Raw genomic sequence first — 24,509 nt, 5'->3', positions numbered from 1 at the left:
ACAAAACATTAAACATGTTAACAACACAAAAGCCATATTAAACGCAGACTACTTTAGACCCGGAAGTAGGATTCGTCACGTCATCACTGAACAACCGGATTCCTGTTTCTAATTCTAGAAGAAGGACCTGATACGTCTTTTTGTTACCTTTGTTCGATTGTCATTGAATATTTGTTTTAAAGTGTTTTCTTGGATATTTTCAGGGTTAGCTGATGCTCAAGAATCAAAAAGTTCTTGAAGGATCTTCTCATTTATAATAATATCCCTGTAAAGTGGAGTTCTGACGACTCTATGCAATCAGAATGTGGTTTTGTTTTTTAGTTATCTTTGTAGATTTTTCCAAAATGGTCCATTTGATCTTTATCCAACATTCAGAGTTAGAGTTACCACCAATAATTTAGACATTAGAGGGTTTAAAAGGGCATGAGACATCTGAAATTGTTTCCAAAACCTTGCATTGAGAATCTTTTCAAATTATTACCATGCAACATTTTGGGAATGTTTTTTTAAAAGAAGAGTTTATAGTTTATAGGCTTATAGTGTCAGTGAAGTTCAACAAATCCAGGCCTTCATTGCTTTAGCTGGCTCAATAAAACCTAAAACCCCAGTTAAATATAAGGGACGTCATGACTGTGGTTATCAGCTCCCATTTCACTCTACTTCAACACAAAGTTGATCAACTACTCCAATCAGTTACATTATCAGAGGAATGGTGAGAGTGGCGTGTAAAGAATGGAAAATATACCAGTAAAATCAAAAACTGTAGAAAGTTGTTTGTCTGGTGATTTGATCACAAGATCAGGGCAGCTTTCACTCGGCCAACTGTCTACCAATTTAAAGACTTCTAGTAATGGTCAAATTGAGTAGAAAGCACCACACAGGAACCACTCCATCTACCATCCTGTGCTGCTCTTTATTTTTAACATAACAGCTGCGCCTTAAAGCATTAAAACTGCCCCATAGCCTAATAAAGGAGAAATCACTTTGTCCACGTTGTTTGTTGCGAGATCAAAGTGCATTTAACTTTGACTCTCAGGTAACACCTCGCTAATCTGTGTTCTAGCAGCTACAACTGTGTGAAACAGACTTGGCAGCAATTTAGGAGCAAGTTACTTCTTTAGGTTTTTAAAAGAAAGAAATCGATGCCATCTGTAAACTGTTGTCTCCACGTGTGCACTGCAGTCATTAACAACAGGATACATTTCAATTTTCTACAGTTAATTTCAAATTTCTGGGATAAGTCTGTAACTTACATTCTTTCCATTATATTATGAAATGTTGTAGTTTTACTCTTGACATCATGTAGTTAGAAGTTAAAGTAAATTTGAGCATTTTAACACGAGAGTCTATGTCTGGATGCACGCTCAATCATTCAGGTCGTTGCATTTACAGCAGGGGTAACGTTTAAGCTCAGCTGACTGCAGCTTTCCCCAACCTTATAAACAATATATACCAGCAGCACTGACTAACAATGGACCGTGAGTATTGATCAGCGGCCACGAGTAGCATTCACAGAGAGTTGGGGAGTGGCTGCAATCACATCATTGTAAGATGGTGAGGCTCCCTGCTCAGTTCAGTGATGGTCTTTCTCTTTTCATGTAACTGGCCTCCTTGACTCGCCCCCCAAACCAGCGTTCCTCCCCGTTCAGCACGTCTACATCCTTATCTTTAATACAGTGCATGCTGGCCTGCAGGTGTAAACAGACTGCAGAGTCCTGGCCTGACAAGGTGGTTTTCCTATGTTGTGCCATCTACCTTTGGGCAGACCAATATTTAGCTCGGGGTGGGGGGATTGATGTAATGTTGTGAAAAAAATGCATGTCAGCTGTTTGATACTCCTGACACAGGGATCAGGAGAGGTTTTCGCTTAGGCAGCAGTTTGCCCGTCTCTCCGGGATCGCCTGGAGCTTTCTTTAGGCGCCTTCCCAGCTTTGACAAATGTCCGGCTGAGATAACTACATTTACTCTGGGTCTTTTTGATATGATGATCTGCTCCCCTGTGTCTCTGTTGTAGCATCCTGATAACACCCAATTTGTGCTGCACTGGAGGAAGCGAGTCAAACCTTAAATATGTTCCATTTATGCTGGTTTACACATTACTGATGGAAATGTCACAATCTAAGAAAGCCAGCCTGTCATTTCTCATTTCCTCCCTGATCAACTATAAGTGTTTGCTCAAATGACCAGAATCAACTTTCTGGGAGAGTCCAGGGGGCCTGACTCACTTTTGTGTGGACATTCAAGGACCTGCAGATTGTTTTTCTTTCGTTTTTTAAACAACTGTAAATGTTTATTATGTCTTATGTCGCTCAACGTGTTTTATTGTTGTGTTTTTGTGGTTGTTGTACTTGAGAAAGACAACAGAAAAGAATTATGCAATTATCATAAAGCGATTCTCAGGGACTTCTTCTTTCTCTCCAGTCAGAACGACTCCTGTGTGAATTCCTCTCACTTTGAAATACACTCAGCAGTCGGGATTACCTCATGAGTCTAGCTAAAGTGAAAAACATTCCCTACAATTATAAAACATTTCTGACTTTGTCATGCTGCATGAAAAAAAATCTAAATGAGCTAAAGGTTGAGGGCTGTGTTTTCTTCTCTGAATCGGACACTTGTGCTAGATTACCGTTTCATTTAAGCCATGTATTTTCCCTCCATCCTACAGCACCTTTGGGAGTCACACCCTTGTGTCTGTTGCAATTTAATACTGTTCAGTAGTGGTGATTCATCAGCTGAGGGCTCGGTGAGGTCGCACAGCCACTGATATTTCAATCTGCTGTGAGCGCTGATATGGTAGGAAGGCTTTGTTTACTCCCCACGCTTCCTGCCTGTCCGACACAGTCATCAAAGGGAAGCGATACACACTTGGACCTCCACCTCTACACCTACAACAATACACATAACACTCGCTCTATTTTTATTTGCTCTTCCTTTTGTCTTTTAATGGCTCTCACTCGAACCACAATCTGAGATGAGGCTGATCTCCGGGAGCTGAGAGGCAGTAGTAAAAGCACCTCTTTAAAGAGATGTTTCCAGATAATACGTTCTAATTGTGCTTTTATCTGCAAAGCTGTTACAACCTCGACGAGACAACTTGAGCGCACCGTCAAAGCCGAGCAAATCAAAGTGCTTCACAGAGCGAGGGAAAAGAAAGCAGGTCATTAGATATTTCATTTTCCATCACGGTCGAGGTTTGGTAACCGCACATGCGCGGCCTTTCTGTGGTGCAATTTAAGTAGAGCCTGATGGATATCTGATTTAAAACACTGATATCGATATTTGGTGATTTAGATATTCACTATATTGTCTGTTTTTTTTCCTCAGACGCATGAAAATAAAAACACTTGTTATTTGTAGTTATTTCTGAGTAGTTTATTGGTTCAACCAGTTGTGGATTTCTCGTTTACGCTTTGCCCGACTGCTCAGGTCAGTTACTCTTTTAGCTCCAAAACATACGATATTAACAGGGAAGTGGGAGAGTGCGCTGCTAGTTAATAAACTACACAATATCAACACTAACTATGGTGGAAGGGTGATGCTCATATCTGCACTTTTTACATTTCCATTAAACAGCTCTTATAAATGCTGATGCTGTTATTGGCCAGTATATCAGCCCCAGCTCTAACTTTAAGTCATATCATGAAAATTAAACATTTTAGGAATAACAGTAACAAAAAAAATATCAGTGGTTTTAACCACATTTTTTAAAATGATACATTTATTATTTCTCATAAATAAAATAATTTTACAAAGTAATCTCAATTTGTGTGTAAGACCTTGGGCAGATTTATTAATTCATTATATCAGCTAATGGCACATGGCATAAAGTCACATGTCTTAGTAATCACACTTTCCCTCTGATAAACACATTGATTATATTCTCTCATTGTATCAGAGTTTATTCACCACCTACAACAATGTTAGATCCACGTCAAACAAAATGCACTAATACTAACAGCAGCTAATAGAGGCTAACAGAGGCTAACAGAGACTAACAGCAGCTAACAGAGGCTAACAGAGGCTAGTAGCAGCTAACAGAGGCTAACAGAGGCTAACAGCAGCTAACAGAGGCTAACAGCAGCTAACAGAGACTAACAGCAGCTAACAGAGGCTAGTAGCAGTGAACAGGCATGAGTGTCACTGACTCATCGACTCGTAGGGTTGCCAACTCCCTGAAAAATAAATAAGGGACACCTCGTGGCCAGGGCCGGGCGACCCAGTTGTCTTCACCCTTCCCAGTGTGGTGAATTTTCTAGCTCTTTTTTTGTGTGTGAAATTATTTTTTTTAACCCTTTGACTTGAATTTGATTTAAGTAGATGTGTATTCTTTGTGATATGAACACATGTGAAACAAATGATCATTTAGCCATTTAGTTTTAGCTCAAAATGACAACATTAACACAGTAAAACAGGTCTCTTTCTTAAACAGAAGCCTGTCATGCTTAACTTTTGAGAATATAAGTAAATCTTTCTTTAAAAGAACTCTGTCCTGCTTAACTTAAAATAATAGAAAACAATAGAAAGAAAAATATTCTTGTAACAGTGCACATTTAGTGCATTTAGTACAATTGGCTTCAGCTGAGGTATTATTTCAGCTTTTCTAATGCTAATCAGCTGCTCCCGTTTGAAAACCCGCTTGTTCCCATGATTACGCATCATAACTCATCATCATTATTCATCTATGTATTACTTTTATGTATTAGTCATCTATTTGTTGTAATCATCTATCCTTGCAGTCGTTTATTACACAAAATAAATTATATTATCACACTTCTGGCCACATAGCGCTGATATTCACTGCACATGCCCATATTAACGTTTTCCAGCCAGGTGTTTTCCTTTTCCCATTCTTCCCTTTCTCTGAGGGGAACAAACATTGCTGCTCTAACGCTGGGCTCACACTGTGCGGTTTTAGGCCCATTTTGAGCCGATTTTTGAGTGATCTTCATCGTGCATCGTGTAGTATACGTGGGGTAACGAGAAGTGATTAACACCTCACGACCAGCTCCCGATCATCAATCGCTCGTGAGCCGCTCACACTGCTCGCGCGCAAACACGTAAACGCCGTGAAAAAGACGGAGCAGCGCGGCTGTGCAGCGTGTGATCTGGACACAAGCGATGGAGGCACAACTTGTAGAACTTTGAAAAGCTCATCCGAGCCTTTTCGATGTGGCATCACAAAATTATCACGACCACAACAACCGTGAAAATAGTTGGATCTACATCGCTGCTCAATCACAGCTGCCTGATCATGTTTTTCATTAGCAATTTAGCAAAGTTGATGGTGGTGTGTCTGTGTGAGTGAAAGACAGAGAGAGCGAGCGACAGATTTTCTATTATAACCTTCATGTTATGGAGGCACAGTGTGAGCACTCAGGTTGCATCAGAGCATCGGGCCGTATAGTGTGAGACCTGCATCGTGACCTACCAACTTCTAACCCCTGCGAGTCAATCATGCAGTTTGAGCAGGAGCTGAATAACGTGACTGAAAAAAAATCGCACAGTGTCTGCCCAGCTTTAGGTGTACTGTCGTCCGAGACTTGCACCGCAGTGTCAGCGTTTGTTCCCCTGTTGGCCATGCTTCTTGTTGTGGTCATCTGTTGTCTTCCGGTATTTTCTCCGTAAGCGACCTTTCCTCGACCAATGAGATAAGCGGTAATCTGAATTGTCATACTCGAATTGTCATAAGTGTGCTGTCAGCTCATTGGTCACAAAGCAGGAGAGGGGCTGGGAATTATGTTTTCAAACAAAGCGTTAATTCCATTAACATTTATAGACTACTTTTGATTCTCACTGTATTACGGGACAAAGTGCGTCCCTTATTAGCTCAATACGGGACGTGTACTTTTGTTTCTAAATACGGGACGATTCCGTATTTTAAGGGACGGTTGGCAACCCTATCGACTCGTATCAGACTTTCATGAAGTTTGATAGCCTTCTCTAAAACAAACAGGAGTTGACACCTGGCTGATGTAAACAGTGGACTAACAGCCTACATTCACTACAGATAAACTGCGGCCATAGTTGATTGTCCTTCATTAGCCACTGTAGGATGATACACTTGAATTGGGGAGTAAGAAAACAGAACAATGACACTAATACTAGCTCTGTTTGTACACCAAGCACACTTGATGACAGAGCTCAGAGCCAGCAGCAGCTTGTCTAACATGCTAATGTCCCATAAAGACCACAGGTTTATCCATAATGTGCATGTCCAAACAACCAGCTGCGAGCTTCTCACATTGACAAACTCTAGCAATTGTTAAAAGGAGACGGACACTCCCTGGAGAATGCCTACCTCATACGGGTATCAGTGGCCCAGCAATCAAGCGCCATTAATTCTGCTTCCAGAGACAATAGCAAACTGTGGCAGTCGTATAATAATATATTCAAACGGGCATTAGAGAAGCTTTACAGCTTGAGATAAAAAGAGGCAGATCGCATTAGGTATGTTTCAATTGATATCTCTTTTTTTAGATTTCACTGCCTACCCTGACAAAACACTAATGAAAAACAGTTATGAAATACCTACGGATGCTGTAACTAAAGGTTTGCACTTCCTCAGAGGTCACAAGCTGCTCTAAATTCTTAGCCGTCTATCAAAACCAGCTATGTAAACTTCAATAAGGGTTTAAAAGTGCAAACTCATAATTGTACTACAAGCAGTCTGTTTGAGAATAGTCAAAGCCAAAAAAGCTCTTGTTGGCAATTTCAGCAGCTGAAGGCTTTCCAGGAGTTTTTCTAGCTTCTGGAGCTGGAAACCTTTCCTGGAAAACTGCAGCTGAGGCATGTGAGCATCCCACATCAGTTTAAACCACTTTAGCTACTTCATAGCTGGAAAGATTTTAAACCACATCCCCCAACATGAACAACACAAAACAATCCTGATCTGCATCTGCAAATGCTGCCATCATCACTTCACTCTGCAAGCACACCTTTCTGCATCACTGTGCCTGTCTTTAATTCAATCTTTCACCATTTATATAGCACAACAGTCACCTCAAAGTGCTTTATATTGTAAAGTAAAGACCTTTCAATTACACAGAAACAACCTGAACATTTAGACAGTCCCCTGTGAGCAAACCCTTGGTGACAGTGGGAAAGAAAAACTCCCTGTTAACAGGAAGAAACCTCTGGCAAAACCAGTCTCTGGGATGGGCAGCCATCTGCTGCAACCGGATGGGTCTGAAGGGAGAGAGACAGGAAAAATCCTTGGAAATCTTAACAGTGAGACAACACTGCCACCAACAGGTCAGACTTTAAATTACCAAACTCATTGAGCAATTTTTTAAAATCGGAAAGAGAAAAACTAAGGCTGCAAGTATCCTGTCATCATCTATTTTCCAAAACTGCACAAAACCTATCCAGGTGAAAATCATGTTGGAGAGCTGGAGCAAGGACAAAAGTAAAGATCTGCCACATTTGGTGTGGTTTTGAATCTGACCAACGTCCAACAATGTGAAGAAACAGGTCACCAGCACATCTGGCTATTGCTTGTCACTAATGTATGTTGCAAGCAACTCTTAATTCCTCGAGTCATAAAATGCATGAAGGCATTCAACACATGAACACAGAAAGACTGAAACATTCACAAGTTCATTTCTACGCTGTGACGACCCACTGCACCCTGCCTTCCTTTTGGCTCACGTGTGTCTTGTTTGCAGGCGTTGGAGAGGCGGAGTTCCCGTTTACAATCAGTGACACTGGCAACATCTGGGCCAGTGAGCCGGGACTCTATATAAAAAGCCTTTAGGTTGGACTCTGGCTGCGTTAGGTTTTTGCTTTTGACACTATTACATGTTTCACACACACTACTGATGGTACTGATTACACACATCACTGTTTGTTTTTGACAGTAGGGTTTCTTTTCTGTTTCACTTGCTTTAAAAGAATAAAGCAGCTTGGGATACATTCCTAACCATGTCTGGGGTTTTCTTTGTCATGACCGTACGGCCCAGTTCGTGACAATGCTCTAAAAGCAACATCTAAATTTGGCAAAATCATATCTGGTCTAGTTTTAGAAATGAAAGTGATCATGTGCGATTACAAATAAAAGAAAAAAAAACCTTCAGGTATCCTGTTAAGATGGAAAATTCCTCCCAGCATGTATTTCCAGCTTTAAGATTTCCAGCTCGGGTTGATCTCTGTCAGGATTCAGTGTTTCTGCTTCAGCAGGTCACGCCGTCTCCTCTCAAAGCAACACATCTGTCGTCACTTTTCACTCAAAAGTCCCTCATGATCACCGGATCCACATGCTGAGGGTGTCGGATAAAATCTTAAGACCTTTTTCCTGGAAACGAGCGGTTTTTCCTGCTGGTGTCCTTTAAAAGTCTGCAGCACTCTCATTTCTCAAAGGTCACTGAGAGAATGTGGCTGAAAGGACAAATGAAATCGTGACTATGAGGTGAACATTTTCTGCTTCATGCCTGTTTTAGAGACATTTTCTGACTTTTTTTTTTTTTTTACCTAAAATTTGTCCTACAATTTGTGTAAGCAAGTAAACAGAGCTGTTTATTGCCGTTTCATGCCCTACAGATCACCACTATCAAATCTGAATATCTCAGCAGGGTTAAAGGGCACTTATCTGCTTTTCCTTATTTCCTGTCATACAGAAACTTGATTTCAAATAAAGTAATCCCTGCGAGCCAAAAGCACAGACTGCTCACTGACCTGCTCTTCGATCTGCATGATGTCATAGAGTGGGGCTTTCCCTAAGATCACTTTAGGTACAGAAGCCCCACCCCCTTTTAAAACATTCTGTTTATGAAGAACAGCGAATTACGAGTAAGTTGTATTTAAGGGGGAGGAGCTAAAACAGCTTGCTTCAGACAGAGGGATGATTATTTTGAGCTTTCAACCATAATAAGCTATTCTAGGAGAGCCCAAGAATAAAAGCACTGAGGTGTGAGCAGAGTAAGTCCACTGAAACAAAAAAGGCCTGTTTTTGGTTTTTTGGGGCCATAAACCAGCTGAGTCACTTCTAAGGACCAGCCTGAGGATAAAGGTCTGAGTCACGACTGAGGCTGCAGAGCAGCTTCACCTGCAGATGCTTCACATGCTCACTGAATACAAAACAATCCGACGTCACATACTAAACACGGCGATGGGGTACTTTACGTCTCTGCAGCTCCACAGGTGTGTCCAATCAGGCCTAATGTTGCCCTCGTCTCGGCCTCAGCAGCAGGTTCCTGAGCTCCTCGGTCGGATAAGAAGGTCTCTGCCGTATTCTGTTCGACGCCTTCTTGCTGTTTGTTGTGCAGAGGAGCTGCACGTTGAAACCGATTTAAATGAGCGCCGATTTGAAGCCCCTCAGCTCTGCTTTGATCCCGTCTCACCGGTTTTGTGTCCATAATGAAGCAAACTTCACATACCGATGAGTGTCAGCTCGATGCATTTGTACTTCAAAAGGCCTGGCTCAAAACGACGTGAAACACATTAGTAAAGGTGCAAGTTTCCATTCGGCTCATTTTATCCAGAGGCAGCAGAAGGACAACAACACAAGGTCGAGACTTTATCGTGTTAGAGAGGAAGCTTGTTGGGAGGAATGACTCTGTGCAGTCAGTGAATGCAATCAAGTCCAGACATGAGAAGTTGCCTCTTACAATAATGCAAACAAATTCATCTCAATACCATCAAATTTAGAAACATCCAGAGTAAAAATGAGTCCAAACATTTATACCTCTAGGCTGAGCTGTTGTAAAGAATTATCAGGCTGCTCCCTGAAAAGCCTCAAGTTGATCCAAAATGCTGCAGCAGAGTACTGATGGGGCCTAACTAGCTTCTCTTTAATTAAATCCTGAATTTAATTCTAAATCCTTCTCCTGACAAGTCTGGGACAAGCAGCCCGTGTCTGTCTTAAAGACCTCACAGTAGCTTATCCCCCTAACAGATCACTGCTTTCTCTGGTTTATTTTGGATTTCTGGGGTTGCTAAAAGTAGAATGGGAGGCAGAGCCTTCAGCTTCAGGTCGCTGTGTGGAAGCAGCTCCCAGTCTGGGTTCAGCAGACAGAGACACCCTCGTTACTGTTCACACTACGATTGAAGCTTTCCTTTTAGGTCGGGCTGGATCAGGTGACCCGGAGCCCTGCTGCTATTGGCTCAGGGTGCTGGTTGTTTAGTTTGTGTTTTTTTTTCTGTCTCCCTGACTCCACCCCCGATGGGTGCCTCTCCCTGATCCTGCTTCTATTATTGTCCTCTTCCTGTTAAAAAAAGACTTCTTCCTCCCCAGAGTCTCCAAGTGCTTCCTCAGAGTGGACCACCTGATTGTTTTCTCTCTGATACTGACTGTTCATTTGATCTGTCACTACATGAATTCAACTGAACTGAATTAAACTTCAGAGTAAAGCCAATAATAAAGCAGAGTTTGTTTCTGATCGTTGCTCCCCTCAAACTGTGAGCGAGCAGAGCTGGTGTCTCAGTCACACCTGTTACCTCTGGTTATAAACACAACAACTGTGGCAAAGTCCAAATTTATATACAGTCTGTGGTGTTGAGACCAAGAGAAATGTCAGTGAAAGTCATTTAAACAGTGCAGTAATAATATCATGTCTATCATGACAGTCCTACTACAACAAAGCTGGTCAGTAAATATCAGCACTGAGTCCACTCAGCTGCTGAAAGGTTCCTGCCCTGTGATCAACGCTTTATTGTTTCTCAATAAACTGAGGGAAACTAAATGCATACCAACTTACAAATCTAATTCTTCTTCTTCATTCAAGTGTTCGTCCATCAGTCGCTGCTCAAGCTTCACTTTCAGCTCTCTGCACTGGAATTTATTCCCCGATAATGGACACATCTGACGTCAGTCTGGGTCATTTATAGCACAGCTACAGCACCAGGAAGGGCTCTGTGGATGTAGCCCAGGTGTCACAACACACCTGAAGTTTGGCCAAATAAATCTTCACAATCGTTTATTCATCTGCTTATAAATCACTGCACCCACGTGACCTCTAGGGCCCCTAAATTGGACCTTCCTCTCAAACAGAGGACACGTTTTACGGCAGCAGGTGTAGGTGTCAGTAAGTAACTGCACCTGCTTCTTCTTGGCCACTTTTGGCGTTTATGACTCACTTTGCGCACTCCAAAGTGTTCAGTGGGCCAGATGTGTTCCAGCTGTCACCCCTGACATCGAGGCCGTGTTAGGTGGAGCTGCGGCTGATCCGAAGCAGTCCACACTCAGAGCTACCTGTGCGCCAGGTGCAACCATGTGTCGCTAAAGAGGCTCAGAGCGCGCAGCTGGCGCTAAAAGTGCGCGGGAAAGTGTTTGTTTTGTGTTTAGTGACTCTGCGTTAAGCGGAGTCGTGTCTGTGAAATCGTCCCCAAAACGCGCTGATCGGTTTCCACATTACGCAACCGCTCAGACGCACTGCTGCTCTCCAAAGGTCTCTCCTTTAATTCCCCAGCAGCAGGAGGGACCTTTGCAGAGCAGCTCCGAGGAGCACCGATGCCAAAAACACGGGAGTGTCTGCGCACAGACACGCCAGGATAACGTGACAGCGCAGGTAACAACTCCACGTTATCGAAAAAAACAAACTCACCTTTAATTCCTGCGCTGGTTCCGACGGGCTCCGCTCACTGAGCCATTCAACTTAGAGTCCACAATTTAAAAACCAAAAAGGTAAACACAGTTTCTCCTCGGTAAAGATGGGAGCTCCTCTCTCCTCTGCCTCCTCCCGGCAGCGCTGCGCGTCGTGTTTTGGACGTCAGGCTGATAAAAAAAAGAGGTTTTCACCTTGACAGCCTGGCTCCTCCCTCTTCCTCTCTCTCCCTCTGTCTCTCCTTCACTCAGTCCCTCCCCTCCTCTCCATCAGCGGAGCAGCAGCAGGAGTGTTTCGTGACTCTCGGCCCAGCAGTCTGTCTGTCTGTCTGAATGATGAGAATACAAATCAAGCTGCCGGGTTTTTCCAAGGACGCACGAACTGGCAAAGGAAGACAGAAGGAGGAAAGGAAGGAAGGAAGGAAGGCAGAGAGGCGTAAAGCGATGAGAGATGTTTCCATGTCAGACAGTTTAAACTGGGTGGATTTTACTGCTGTGGGGATTTCTGAGGAAGTCTTCCTCACTGCACCTGAGATCCAGCTGGAGGAGTGGAAGCAAATAAAACACAAGCTGCTTAAAATAAGTTCAAGTTCCTCACAGCATGCCACGGAGCCAGACTGATATATCAGCAGATATATGCAACATATATCTGCTGATATAATAGCTGATAACTATATTAAAACTAAACATGTGAAAGAGAAACACCCTTCAACCAGTGCGAGGGTTGTTGTTGCATAGTTTGTCCACCAGGTGGACAAATAACAGGTGTTTGCTGCCCCAAATATGAAAACCAGCTGATCTGAGCAGAGTCTGAGAAAGAAAGCATATTTCTCTCATGCTGGCTTATGAGAGAAATATTATACAGCGACTCGAGGAGACTGCTGTTGCTGTTGCTATATCATCCATCCATCCATCCATCCATTCTCTTCTGCTTATCCTTTTCAGGGTCGCGGGGTGCTGGAGCCTAACCCAGCTGTCATAGGGTGAGAGGCGGGGTACACCCTGGACAGGTCGCCAGTCTGTGGCAGGGCCAACACACAGAGACAGACAACCATTCACACTCACATTCAGTCCCGCATGCACACCTATGGGCAATTTACATTTTTTAATTAACCTATCCCCACATATTAGTAAAACTAAATTTAAACTGAATTGAGTCAGGCTGAGCGTGATCTACAACTTATTTTGACATTGAAACTAAATTTCTTTTAAACTGCACTATCATGTTATCTGAGCGAGAAGTCGTAAATAACGGCACATAACAAATGTTAAGGAAATCTGTTCATGTTTCATGTGTATGAAAGAAAAAATATCGGCTGATATATCGGATAGCTAAATCACCAAATATCGGTATTAGTCTGAAAAATCCTATGCCGAGGCTCTAGCACACAGTGCATGATGAACCACAGGCTTTGAATAAAAGATGAATTAAAATAAGACGTCAGGTGTCCTACCTGTGCATTGCCAGCCATTTCATCTTGTTTATTCTAGCCAGTGGTAGCTAACGCCATTGCCCTTTCTCATTTGTTAGCTACGTCACTTAGCAAGAGGTAATAAGGTCAGCTAATCCGTCCTAACTATTAGGGGCTGATGCTAACTTAGCTAATGATCTAATTTGAAAGGTTACATCACAAACTAACCCTCTCTGCAGCGTATAACTAGCAAGCTAACCATAGCTTCCTTGCTAATATTATTGCTAGCAAACTCATACCTAAGTGAAATGTTAACTGGCTAGCTTGCCAAAAAATAACTCACCAGATAACATGATCCAACATTTATTTATAATGTCAAACTGATGGATAATCAAACAGTTTTTATTTTAGCCATCAGTAAGTCATGTAAGTACAGTTGTATGGCTAACATAACTTCTGTAGCAACAGTGAACACGGAGACAGTTAGCCAGCTAGCTGTAACTCAGCTACACAAGGTGTACCTGATAAGCTTTGTCATTACATCAAGGTAGCATAAAGTCTGATTTACTACAAACAAGGCTGTTTCAAAGTAACGTGTTATGGGAAATGTAGTCCCCAGTGTTTCTGAGGCTTGCATTTTCAAAGCAGTCTCCTGTGAGCTGAGCAGTAACTTACATTAACTCAGTTGTGGTTTCCTGCTTTTAATATTTAACACGATGCTACAAACCAGTGAGTTCGTATCAGGTGACTGTTTAACACACCTGCACCTCCTGAACATTAAATATTTACACTGTCATTAGTGGTAAACTTACCTGTAAGGCATCAGTGTGCCGTCCGAGTCCATATATAAAAGGCTCTGCATCAGTGGTCAGATTTCAGGGGCTGAGCTCAGACTACCTGCAGCTCATTTGACTTTCAAACTTCTTCATTACACTAGATTCAAATCACATATAGCATGCTGCATCTCTAGTTACAAATTTCCAGCTTCTGAGAAAGTGTTTTGTGCTAGTTTTCCTGCTGAACAACGAGCTTTCCTTATTTCCTGTCATGCATCTCCTGTTCCAGTGGTGGCTGTTCATGTTAAATATGGGCAAAGTTTCTAATACCGAGGTTAGTTTGTGCACAAGTAATCCCTGTGAGCTAAAGGCCAGGCCTTACACTGCTCTAAATACCCAGCTTTACACAGTTTGTTTTCTATCATTGCACCTATGTGATGTCAGAGAGGGGATATACCCAACTGCTGCACCAAGAGGCCCAAATAATTATTCATAGCAGTCTTTTCAGTCTCGCTACATTGCTGCCTTTGTTGGATTTTAGTGAAATTTCATGCCTTTCTTTTTCCTCTGTTATAAATTTCGTCCCCACCAGAGATGAAAGGCAGGGCTGATCCCAGGAGGAGAAACAAATCGCTTTGGAGATCTGTTATGAATAAAGGAGGTGTGTTGGTGTAAATTATGTAAATTATGTGCGGTGTGTATTTTATTACGTGCTAGACTCCAGGGACGTCCGTTTAATTCTCTAGATTGGAACTATTACGATACAATTTCAACTCTACAACATTTTTTAATTTTATGTTATCAGAAAGTGTCTTGAACATTCCTTTATTACATTTTGTCAGAATCATTACTTTCTGGCACCAGCAGCAACGTGAAGGGTAAGGGGCCCCCTCTCCACATGATCAGTTCAAACTTCCACTTTTAATTGATCCTACTAGATGTGCACCCAGCATCCACTGCAGGGAGGGGCCCCCTGTTCACTTTTGCCCAGGGTCCCTGAAGACTCTAGAATCTCCACTGCTTCCCACCACAGATGTGAGCAGAGGTCTTATCGGGCCCACTGCAGTCAAATTGAATCAAATTAAAGATTCGTCCTCCCTCCATCGTTTCCCTCCACCTGTGCCTCCTGACTACACGTCCTTCATCAAACCTCCTCTCCCCTGCAAATACCTTTCAGTATTCTGTACAGAGACTGATTTCTGGGTTATAGGCAATAAAAAAGCCTGCTTACGTCTGGTTTTCCTCTTAATGATTTGAGTTTAGCTTCTTTTTATTTTGGGTTGCAGTGAGTAAAGTTTCCTCACGTAGACTTTCCAAAGGAGGTGCTGAGAAGTCCTTTATGTGCGAAGGTAAGGATGGAGGTGGATTAAAGATGAGGAGAGTTGCACAACAAGTTAAAGGCAGTGACTTTCAAGAAACCTTCAAACCCATCACAGACCTTCTGTTGCAGAAGAAAGGAAAAAGAAGCGTCTTTGAGGTCCTGGTGATTGATCTTTGAAACGTGTAAACACCAGAAGAAATGCACAGCTCCTACGTTCCTGCTTCCACGTGCTCAGATATTTGAGGCTTTGTGCAGCCCAAACGGCCCCTCATATCGGTTTTTGCTCCTGTTTAGATGTCCTGCCTTTACCATGTATTTTTTTGTCTAGTCTCACTTCTGCAGCGTTGATGATTGTCATGGTCCTGCGGCTGGAGTTTTATATCCCTGATTGTTTTGTCCCCGTATGTTTCCAGTCCTTCGTTCTTTGTGGATGTATTAGTTGAAACATCGCTCGATGGCTCCGTCTGTTGTGTTTTCCCTGAACTCCTGGATGAGTTTAGACTCTCTAGGAAACCAGGAAAAGAGGGAATCATCTGCTCTGAGACTGGATTCAGTGACTGCTCCTTTGCTGGTTGCACTCATTTCCATAAGCAGGTCAAAGGTGATAAACAACAATAGTGTTACTTAAAAATTTTAATGTGAGGTTTCAGCACAATATCTTGCAAATTTGAAACCATCTTGTTAGCATTTAATCAACCGTGTCACTGATTAGTCGATTATTTTAGACTTGCTTGTTGCTTCATTTCTTTCTATTACTTCCTGTCAAAGTGGAGCTGAAACACATAGCAGCTGATTGGTTCATAAAAGTACAAATCATCCAATCAGAATCAAGAGTCCTACAATCAGCACCAATCTGCAGGCGTGACACACACACACACACACACACACACACACACACACACACACACACACACACACACACAGATAAAAACACAGCCTTTGATGAGTAACTTTCCTCCAGCTGGTCCCTTCAAGAGGCTTTTCAGATGAACACTGAGCCTGTTGTCTTCATCGCTTCCTTCATCATAAAGATCAAGCTGTTCATCTCTCTCACACACACACACACACACACACACACACACTGACCCTCTCATAGCAGAAATCCTCAGTCTTTTCTGGGAACAGAGCATCTCTGATCCAGTTAAAGTCTTTGCAGAGGTGTCGCGCGTCTTTTCCAGCTGCTGTTAGCAGGAGACGATCAGCGTGCTTTGTTTCACTGTTTTCTTACAAACACACGTATCTGTAAGACAGTCTGCGTGTGCGTAGGAGTGCGTTTTCCAGCACATTTCAGTTTGCTTTTGTTTCCTGCCATCAGCACTCGGAGTAGTAGGAGGTTTTTTTATTGCTATTGTTGTCATTTTTTCTGTTTCTAAACCGAACCGAGGCCTGATGGCATGTAGTTCAACGACCTGTCGCTCCAGTGGGCAAAGAGCCTGGAGGCCACACTCTGAGACACAAAGGAACTAAAAAAGGCTGTCATAGAAACCTGTTAATATCCACCAAGAAACCAGTGACCTGTTTAGAGTTAAGCTCAGACCTGTCTGTTTATGAGGTATTTTCAACTATATGGCACGTCAGCTACATGTTTGGCAGCTGATCTGTAACGGCCTCTTCTTTCTGAAACTCAGAGAACATACTGGAGTTTTAATCACCAAGCAGTGATGGTCTTTACCAAACAGCAGGCTGTGTTATTGGTCAGATAGCCAATTAAAAATGCTCCAATAGCACAAAAGGCCTAGCAGATGCTACACCTGCTTGGGTTGGCGCAGCAGTCAGTCCAAGCAGCCGTGCTCAGGTATCCAGGCGAGTCATGAAAAAGTTCACCTCACTCAGTAGTTAAAAAGTGTTGCTGTAAGAACGTATTAATGCTTTAAAGTTGGACATTTTCACAGAGACTCAGTCACTTCTGAAGCCAGCCTCTAGTGGATATTAAAGGAACTGCAGTTTTTTACGTACTTCACTTCCATGTGGTTATTTGCTGACTATACTGCTTAAAACATGGTGTTCCACAGGGCGCTGTTCTTGGACCCTCAACACTTTTAACGCCGCTTGTTTAGACACTTCCATGTTTCGGTCTCTCCCCTTTAGCTGTAACTCACGTTTACAAAGGTAAAACATCTCCACATGTTTGTGTAGGCTCATCCAGGTCACGCAGTCTTAGGAGCTTTAAAAGAAAGCAACTGGACTTCAGTTTTGTTGAAGACGGTTCACCTCTCAGCCAAGAGGCTTCAACAGCTCTAAAACATTTTAGAACGGAAGAAGTGAAGTCGCCTTCTTCTTAAACTTCATGACTGTTCTGCTCTTCTACACATTTGCAAGACATTTTGTCCTACTGACGGCGACCTCCCTCATAGTATACCGGAGTAATAAATAAACAATTACATATTTGTTTTTTACTAACTACAATAGTATTTGTGTAGATTTTTTGGGGAATTAACAAAAACTTTCTCCTGTATAATAAAAGGACAGTTTAGGACTTCTTCTGTAATTTTACATGTTTATTTTTTATAATTTAAGCCCAAAAGGTCGTGCTGACAGACTTTTTTCATTTACTACAGCAGCATTTCTTTATCATGTGCTAAAATTGAGACGTGCTGTTGACATTGTGTTTCTTTTTCTTGAATAGGAATATCGTAGGGATTGAATGTGCAGGTAAGCTTACACTGAGAGAAAGGGGATTTTTAATGGTCCGGCTCCGGATGTGAAATGAGTTTGACATTCCTGCTGTAGAGGTTTCCTGGACCCAGACTTTTGCATGGTATGTAACTCTTCAGCTGAGGTTTCTCAGTTGAATGAGCTGTCCAATGAGCACCATGACAACACTAATGATTAACCAGGCACTAATCCACTGGCAGAACTAAATCAAGCCTCCCATGATCATATACAATTGGCCAACTGAAAGTTTGGATAGAGACATGATACAATCTCACCACTGAATATGCAAAATTTTTATAGTTTTATTAGATTTAGTTAGTTTACAGTTCTGGTTACAAAGTATTTTATAGGACTGTGTAAGCTGGTGGTTCCTCTTAAAGCTTTGGGTTGGGTAATGTGTGGAGGATCTGTTGCAAACACTAAGGTTTCATTATGCAAATCCTCATTATGACAAACAACACTTTCTGTTTGGGTATCAACACGTGGATTTCATCACCTACACAAGTCAAACTGAACCGTGTGAGACCGTAATTAGAGAGTCAGTCTTGGACTAATGAACAATCTGCTGCTCCATTGTACTGCAGTTTGTCCCGTCCATATTTTGTTGTGTCCTGTGGTTTGTATTTCTTAATGTAGTAAAGTTGTGAGCTGCTCCTCATTTCTTTGCATTTTGCTTCCAAGGACCCAGAGTTTCTGATCATTTTTAAAAACTGGCCTTGAGTAATAGCTCTGGGAGCTTTCTGGGAGAATATATTGGTCTTTAGCAGGGGTGTGCAACTCCAGGCCTCGAGGGCCGGTGTCCTGCAGGTTTTAGATCTCACCCATCACACCTGAATCAAATGATTAGTTTATTACTAGGCCTCTGGAGAACTTCAAGACATGTTGAGGAGGTCATTTATACATTCAAATCAGCTGTGTTGGATCAAAGACACATCTAAAACCTGCAGGACACCAGACACGAGGCTTGGAGTTGGAGACCGCTGGTCTTTAGTCACTGGGTAGCGAAAATCACCCCCCTCCATTGGAAGTCAGATGGAGTGGAAAGAAAATCAACTCTTTGGATGAATCCTGAGAAAAGTGATAACAAAGAGCGCCTGATAAATAAAAAGACCAATGGGCTCGTCCACCTGTTGTTCTTCTCCTGTAACCTGACTGCTAGCATCATGGCTTTGATTCCAGTGTTTCCTTTGTCATCACTCTAGCTTTGTTTAGAGTTCATGTCCCTGACTGTCCCTTGCTCGGGCTCAACATCATGTTTAATGCAGTCGTGTCTTCTTCTGTGTGTGTTTCGTTTTGGCCTTTACGTTATTTCCTCTTTTTACTATGAAAGTAAGTTGTTTGTTTTTAGTCCCTGATTTTTCTCCCCTGTGTTACTGTCAGCTCTTCTCCCTCCTGGTCTTTGTTCAGTAATTAGTCTTTAGTGTATTAACAGCCCGCTCTTCCTGTTGTAAGTTTTTATATTTTTTGTAGGCTTTCAGAGGTTAACACACCACACTACTGCTCTCATGGCTTTTTATTCTCTGTTTCTTTTCTTGAAAGCAATAAAAATGCTGGTTGGAGCCAAACTGCTGCTTGGTCTTTCCTATTTTCTCAGCAAGTAAATCTGATTGCTCTGGATCAAGGAATTAAGAGGCTCGCCTGCTGGGAAACAGAAATGTTTCAGGGGCACAACTCTCCTTCCAGTTCTCTGTTAGAAGCCTTTAACAAAAGCTCGTTTTACTCTGTCTTTGGAGAAAACACGTTCTTCTTTAACACACATCGAGGTTTCCATTGAGATTCATCTCTTGATATCTGGTCATCGCTTTGAAATGGGCGCCAGGCCATCAGCACAAGGCTTCATAAATCAGCTTCTCTGTGAGGAAAACTAAAGGACATGAACACTGACTTATTTCAGTTAGAACCAAATCTGCGCTGCATTTGCAAAACGTACGTTTTTGTCTAGGAGCAGGTGTAAACGATTATTTTAGCTGCTCAGCTTCCTTCACTTCTGCAGTTTTCATTAAAGTAGTCGACCTTCACTGGAGGAACTCGTGAGCGTGAAAGTCGTGCATATTAAAGCTCGAGTCACTGAATTAATAACGTCTGTTATGTGAGTTTGGTAAAAGTTTCCTTATGAAATGTCAGTTTTGAAGATCCCCTGGAGGTGATTTCATTAATGCCGCGACTAAAAGATAATCAGCCTTGTTTCTCTCTTGGATGCTTGCAGCCCAGAAGCTCTCCTGCGTTCCCATGAGGCTTTGAGGCAGCTTGCTGGGGATAGTGGTTTAACATTTAAACTTATTTTCTGCACATTCCAGCACATAATTTTTTTTGTGTGTGTTTACACTCAGTCTTTCAAATAGATGCAAGTAAAACACAGCAGAAAATAAATAAAGTCAAAGACTCAGCGGTCCTGTTGCTCTATTTTCACCTGTATAGCAGGAGTGGGGCAGGCGGAGGGTTACCCTGGTGCAGGTGTGCTGCGGTCAGTGGAAGAATCCGCGAGTTTCTCTGTGAGTTTCCCATCACGTCGTAGCTACTCGGTGCTTGTTGGAAGTTTAGGGGTTTTTTCGCTGTAAAAAGAAGTTTTCTTCCCACGCACAGCGGGCGCTAATGTTTTTGTCACTTTTTATGGAATCAAACTCAAAGTAAGGTCAGTACTTCCACGCTTTAAACGCTGCACGCTCATACTCTCTCCCGCACTCGATATGTGATCCACTGTTGATCTGCACACAGCTGTCGTCACTAACGGCGCACTCGCTTACGTCACTGTCGTGAGACACTCTCGCAAAAAAATCACGGTTTTAGTAACGCAGTAACGCAGTGTTCCTACGGGAAAGTAACGGTAATCTAATTACCTAATCTAACCCCTTACTTTACTCGTTACTTGAAAAAAGTAATCAGAATACAGTAACGCATTACTGCCCATCTCTGCCTACGAGTCATATGTTCATCATCTGAAGGCAGAATACGCCTACAAACAGATTAAATGTCTTGATGCTCATCCAGGTAAGTAAATCCCAAAAGGTTGATTCTGTTCGTCTTGGGACTTCCAGAATAATGTGGCCTTTATGGAGGAGAAAAAGAAGAGAGCAAAGACTGGGTTGGACTGAGGAGCTCTTTAAAAATGTATCTTCAAATCCCAAAGTTACTGCCCATCTCTGGTCGCGTCGTAACCTCAGATTCTGCCTGTGTGTTTCCGGTTCTCAGTATTCATTGTTCTATTCATGTTTTGTTCGTTGTCAGCAATAACGCTGTGGTTTTCTGTTGACATTTGGCTTCACGAGTCCTGCGTTTGGATCCTCACCTCCGCCTGCCGCACACAGAGCCCTGACTGAACCAGGCTCAAGCTGTGAGCCGTTCCTAATCACCGGCTGTTTTGGCAAATCACAGAGAAGAAAATCTGATTTGTTACAGAATAAATAATCTCTCAGTGTGAGAGCCAGGAACATCTCAAACTATCACCATAAAATGTAAACTATGGCCTGAAAATAGATTTAATGAATTTAGTCAGAAATCTTGGTGAACTGTTTTTACTTTGTACAACGTTTCTGCGGTAAACTGTGTTGGAGCACCAGATCGCCGAAGCGGGCGCCGTCTGCTGCCTCTCGGGTTGATTTCCCAAACATCTCAGTGGGTTTTTGGTTTATTCTTAATAAATTTCAAGCACATCGTTCTTTATCAAGCATGTTTGAACCCAAATGTGGCGTTTTTATCAGAAACGATGAATGAAAACGGAGGTCGTGATGATGTAAGAACCTGCTGTGAGGCTCATTTCATTGCAGCTTTGGGGTTTGCACACAGCTTTTATCTTTGGTTTGCTGAATAGAAAAATTTAAACCATTAATCACAGATATTGAATAAAGGGTTTCCCTTCAAAGAGCTTAAAGGTAAACACCAACATCATCGATGTCACAGTCACCTCTACAATACGCTGATTATTACTGCTGGTGTGTGATTTGGTTTGAGCCGGTGGTCGTTTCCCTCCGGCTGAGAGGAGAAACGATGTAGTAACAGTTTGTTTTTAGCCCCGCTGACGGTCTATAAATGGACCGGGCTGTTTCTGCAGCTCCCAGCGGGTGGATAGACGCTCTGAGTGGAAACTCCTTCAGTGGTTTTACAGCTGACGTGGTTTCCACCCACACTGAGCCGCTGAGTGTCAGAGAGGGAGGGAGAGGAGTGGGTTTTATATGAGGGAGCAGGAAAGCAATTACAAACAGTTTGAGTCACCCTAATCACGTCCACGGTGGTTTCCCCTGACACACTAACAGTTATTCACTTATACTTTGTGTTTCCCTTCGTGTGTGTGTGCTGTCGATGTGGTGGATTTTTACATTAAACATGACCAGAAAGCTTCAAAATACTGTAAACACTCAGTTTTTCACTCTCGTGTACGATATGCTGAGAAAAAGAGCGCCGAATTATGGTTTATGGTTTGTATGAAAAATAAAATGGACTGCTATTTCTAATCTGGTGATGCTACAAAATTCATACAAACTTAACTGAGATCTAAAAGCATCGCCAAAGTCGTCCTTGTTTAAACAGGTTTCCTCAGTTAGTAGCGTCTTGGCAACGTGGCCATCTCGGACATTGTGAAGCATTATTATCAGTCACACTGATGAGCGACACCCTGGAAAAAAAAAGTCTGCACCCGGTTGGTGAGCAGTTGCTGGAGGTTCCTGATAGCATGAACTTATTTCCAAAGAGGCTTCACTACAAACTTCTTTGCAGGTGCTTTGCTTGCTAGCAGGTTGCTGCTGTTACCCATTGTTTGCATGGCTGGTGCCAACTTGTCTGCAAACAGTTGAAGACTGCTCAGCAAGTAGAAGTCAAACGTACAAAAGTACAAACAGGAAACGGAGACCGTTTGCTTTCAAAGTTTAAAGCTGCACTTGTTTAAGTGTTGCTGCAGCGGTAAGGCACAGCTTTTATTTTGAAAGTGAATGCTTGTGATGCAGACAAGTTAAAATTTTGACACGAACTACATGTGACCACAGCAAGGAGGTTTTTGGCATATGCTGAGGTTCAATTCTCGACCTCACCGATCCTTTAATGTCGCACCTGGAGAAGGAGCGTCAGATGAGGCTGAAGTATCCTCTCATCAAAGCTTTGTTACCAATGCGCATTGGGCAATCACACTACATGCAGCCACAGCAAGCACCAAGTGGATCCGAGGAGCAGTTCCTCAGTCTGTTCCTGCTTTTCTCTTCTTCTTTACAACCTACTGCTTATCTCTGCACGTCAGAGGGGAACTGAAACATGCCACCTGCTCTAATACTTTCTCACACATAGCGTCCCTTTGCGACTGATTTCACCCAGAGGTCCTCTGGTCACCTGTGTGTCTGATATTAACTAAACATGAACAAGGACATAAAAGCTGCTTATACAGAATCAATAAAAATGCTGAAACTCTGCCAAACTTTTCTTGTTTTTTCATGTTTCCCAAGTTTTCTGTTGTGGAACTGTCCTGTAGAGTGCCAAGCTTTTAAGTTTTTTAATATTTGTTTGTGCACTTAAGTGATGGTTAATTGGAACTATGAATAACTATGAAGTAAAATGACTCCAGTGTCCATGAATAATGATATAAAGGTGGTAATGAGCAGAACAGGACCCTCCAGGTAGAACTGGATGACCTCAAAGATGGAGCTCAGGAACCTAAATGAAATGTTTTCAATATTTCGTGTAGTGCTCGTGCTCATTAAGCCAGTGTGCATTATAAAGTTACAGAATCATGAACGTCTGTGCAAATCTCACTGCAAAACTGTTAATCTGATGCTTGGATGTTTCAGTGCTGCGTCACAGGTGTAAATAAAAAAGAGACGCTTCACTCAGACACCAAAATTGTCCCGGGATCTGAGCCGATCGAGTCATCCAGCCTACTGACTCATGAAGGAAAACGTAGGAAATAAACAATGGCACAGTGATGATCCAGCGTGGGATCCGACCCACAGGACAGGGAAGCAAGACAACAACGACAGAAAAGACAAAAGTGTCGGTCTGAGTGGGTTCGGGCTGACGTTGCTGCGCTGAGTCTGCAGGAGAAACTGTGTTTGATCCAGTGACACACAGCGCTGACAAGTGTGTGCGTGCGGGGGTGAAAGTGTGACGGTATGACGTCCGATCCAGAAGTGACACACACACACACACACACTGACTGTACACACAGTGGAGTCTTTGTGCTGGACGCGTCCCATCCCGTGACTTTTCTGGAAGACGCTACATGACGGCATTTTATATTAACTAAGGATCAGTGTGTTCTCAGTGCAGTCAATCCAAAACCACACAGTGACATAATAAACCTCGGGGTGTGGATTCGGGAGACAGACACTATCTCTACTTTTAAGATTAGGCTTAAAACTTTCCTTTTTTCTAAAGCATATAGTTAGGGCTGGACCAGGTGACCCTGAATCCTCCCTTTGTTATGCTGCAATAGACGTAGGCTGCCGGGGGATTCCCATGATGCATTGAGTTTTTCCTTTCCAGTCACCTTTCTCACTCACTATGTATTAACAGACCTCTCTGCATTGAATCATATCTGTTATTAACCTCTGTCTCTCTTCCACAGCATGTCTTTATCCTGTCTTCCTTCTCTCACCCCAACCGGTCGCAGCAGATGGCCCCGCCCCTCCCTGAGCCTGGTTCTGCTGGAGGTTTCTTCCTGTTAAAAGGGAGTTTTTCCTTCCCACTGTCGCCAAAGTGCTTGCTCATAGGGGGTCATATGATTGTTGGGTTTTTCTCTGTATCTATGAAGCGCCTTGAGGCGACTTTTGTTGTGATTTGGCGCTATATCAATAAAATTGAATTGAATTGAATTGAATTGAATTGAATTG

General features: G+C 42.6%; 1 protein-coding gene across 6 annotated transcripts in view; it reads right to left on the bottom strand.

The window, feature by feature from the left end:
* prr7 (proline rich 7 (synaptic)) overlaps nucleotides 1-13,876 on the bottom strand; it is a 34,508-nt gene extending 20,632 nt beyond the window's left edge. For 2 of the 6 annotated variants that reach the window (XM_085289885.1, XM_085289890.1), the window contains exons 1-2: nucleotides 13,761-13,876; nucleotides 11,538-11,918 (exon numbers count right to left, since the gene is read on the bottom strand). The gene's annotated coding sequence lies outside the window, so the exon portion shown is untranslated. Of the gene's footprint in view, nucleotides 1-11,537; nucleotides 11,919-12,990; nucleotides 13,185-13,760 lie in introns of those variants that run through there. The other 4 variants (XM_085289889.1, XM_085289887.1, XM_085289888.1 and 1 more) reach the window with 4 other exon arrangements.
* Between the last annotated feature and the right edge of the window lie 10,633 nt (nucleotides 13,877-24,509).

Source organism: Mchenga conophoros, linkage group LG10 (genome assembly GCF_057382185.1).
Source record: "Mchenga conophoros isolate Kocher_MC1m ecotype Shallow Benthic linkage group LG10, M_conophoros_male_GT1.1, whole genome shotgun sequence".
Taxonomy (NCBI): Eukaryota; Metazoa; Chordata; class Actinopteri; order Cichliformes; family Cichlidae; genus Mchenga; species Mchenga conophoros.
This window is presented reverse-complemented; position numbering and strand designations above follow the sequence as displayed.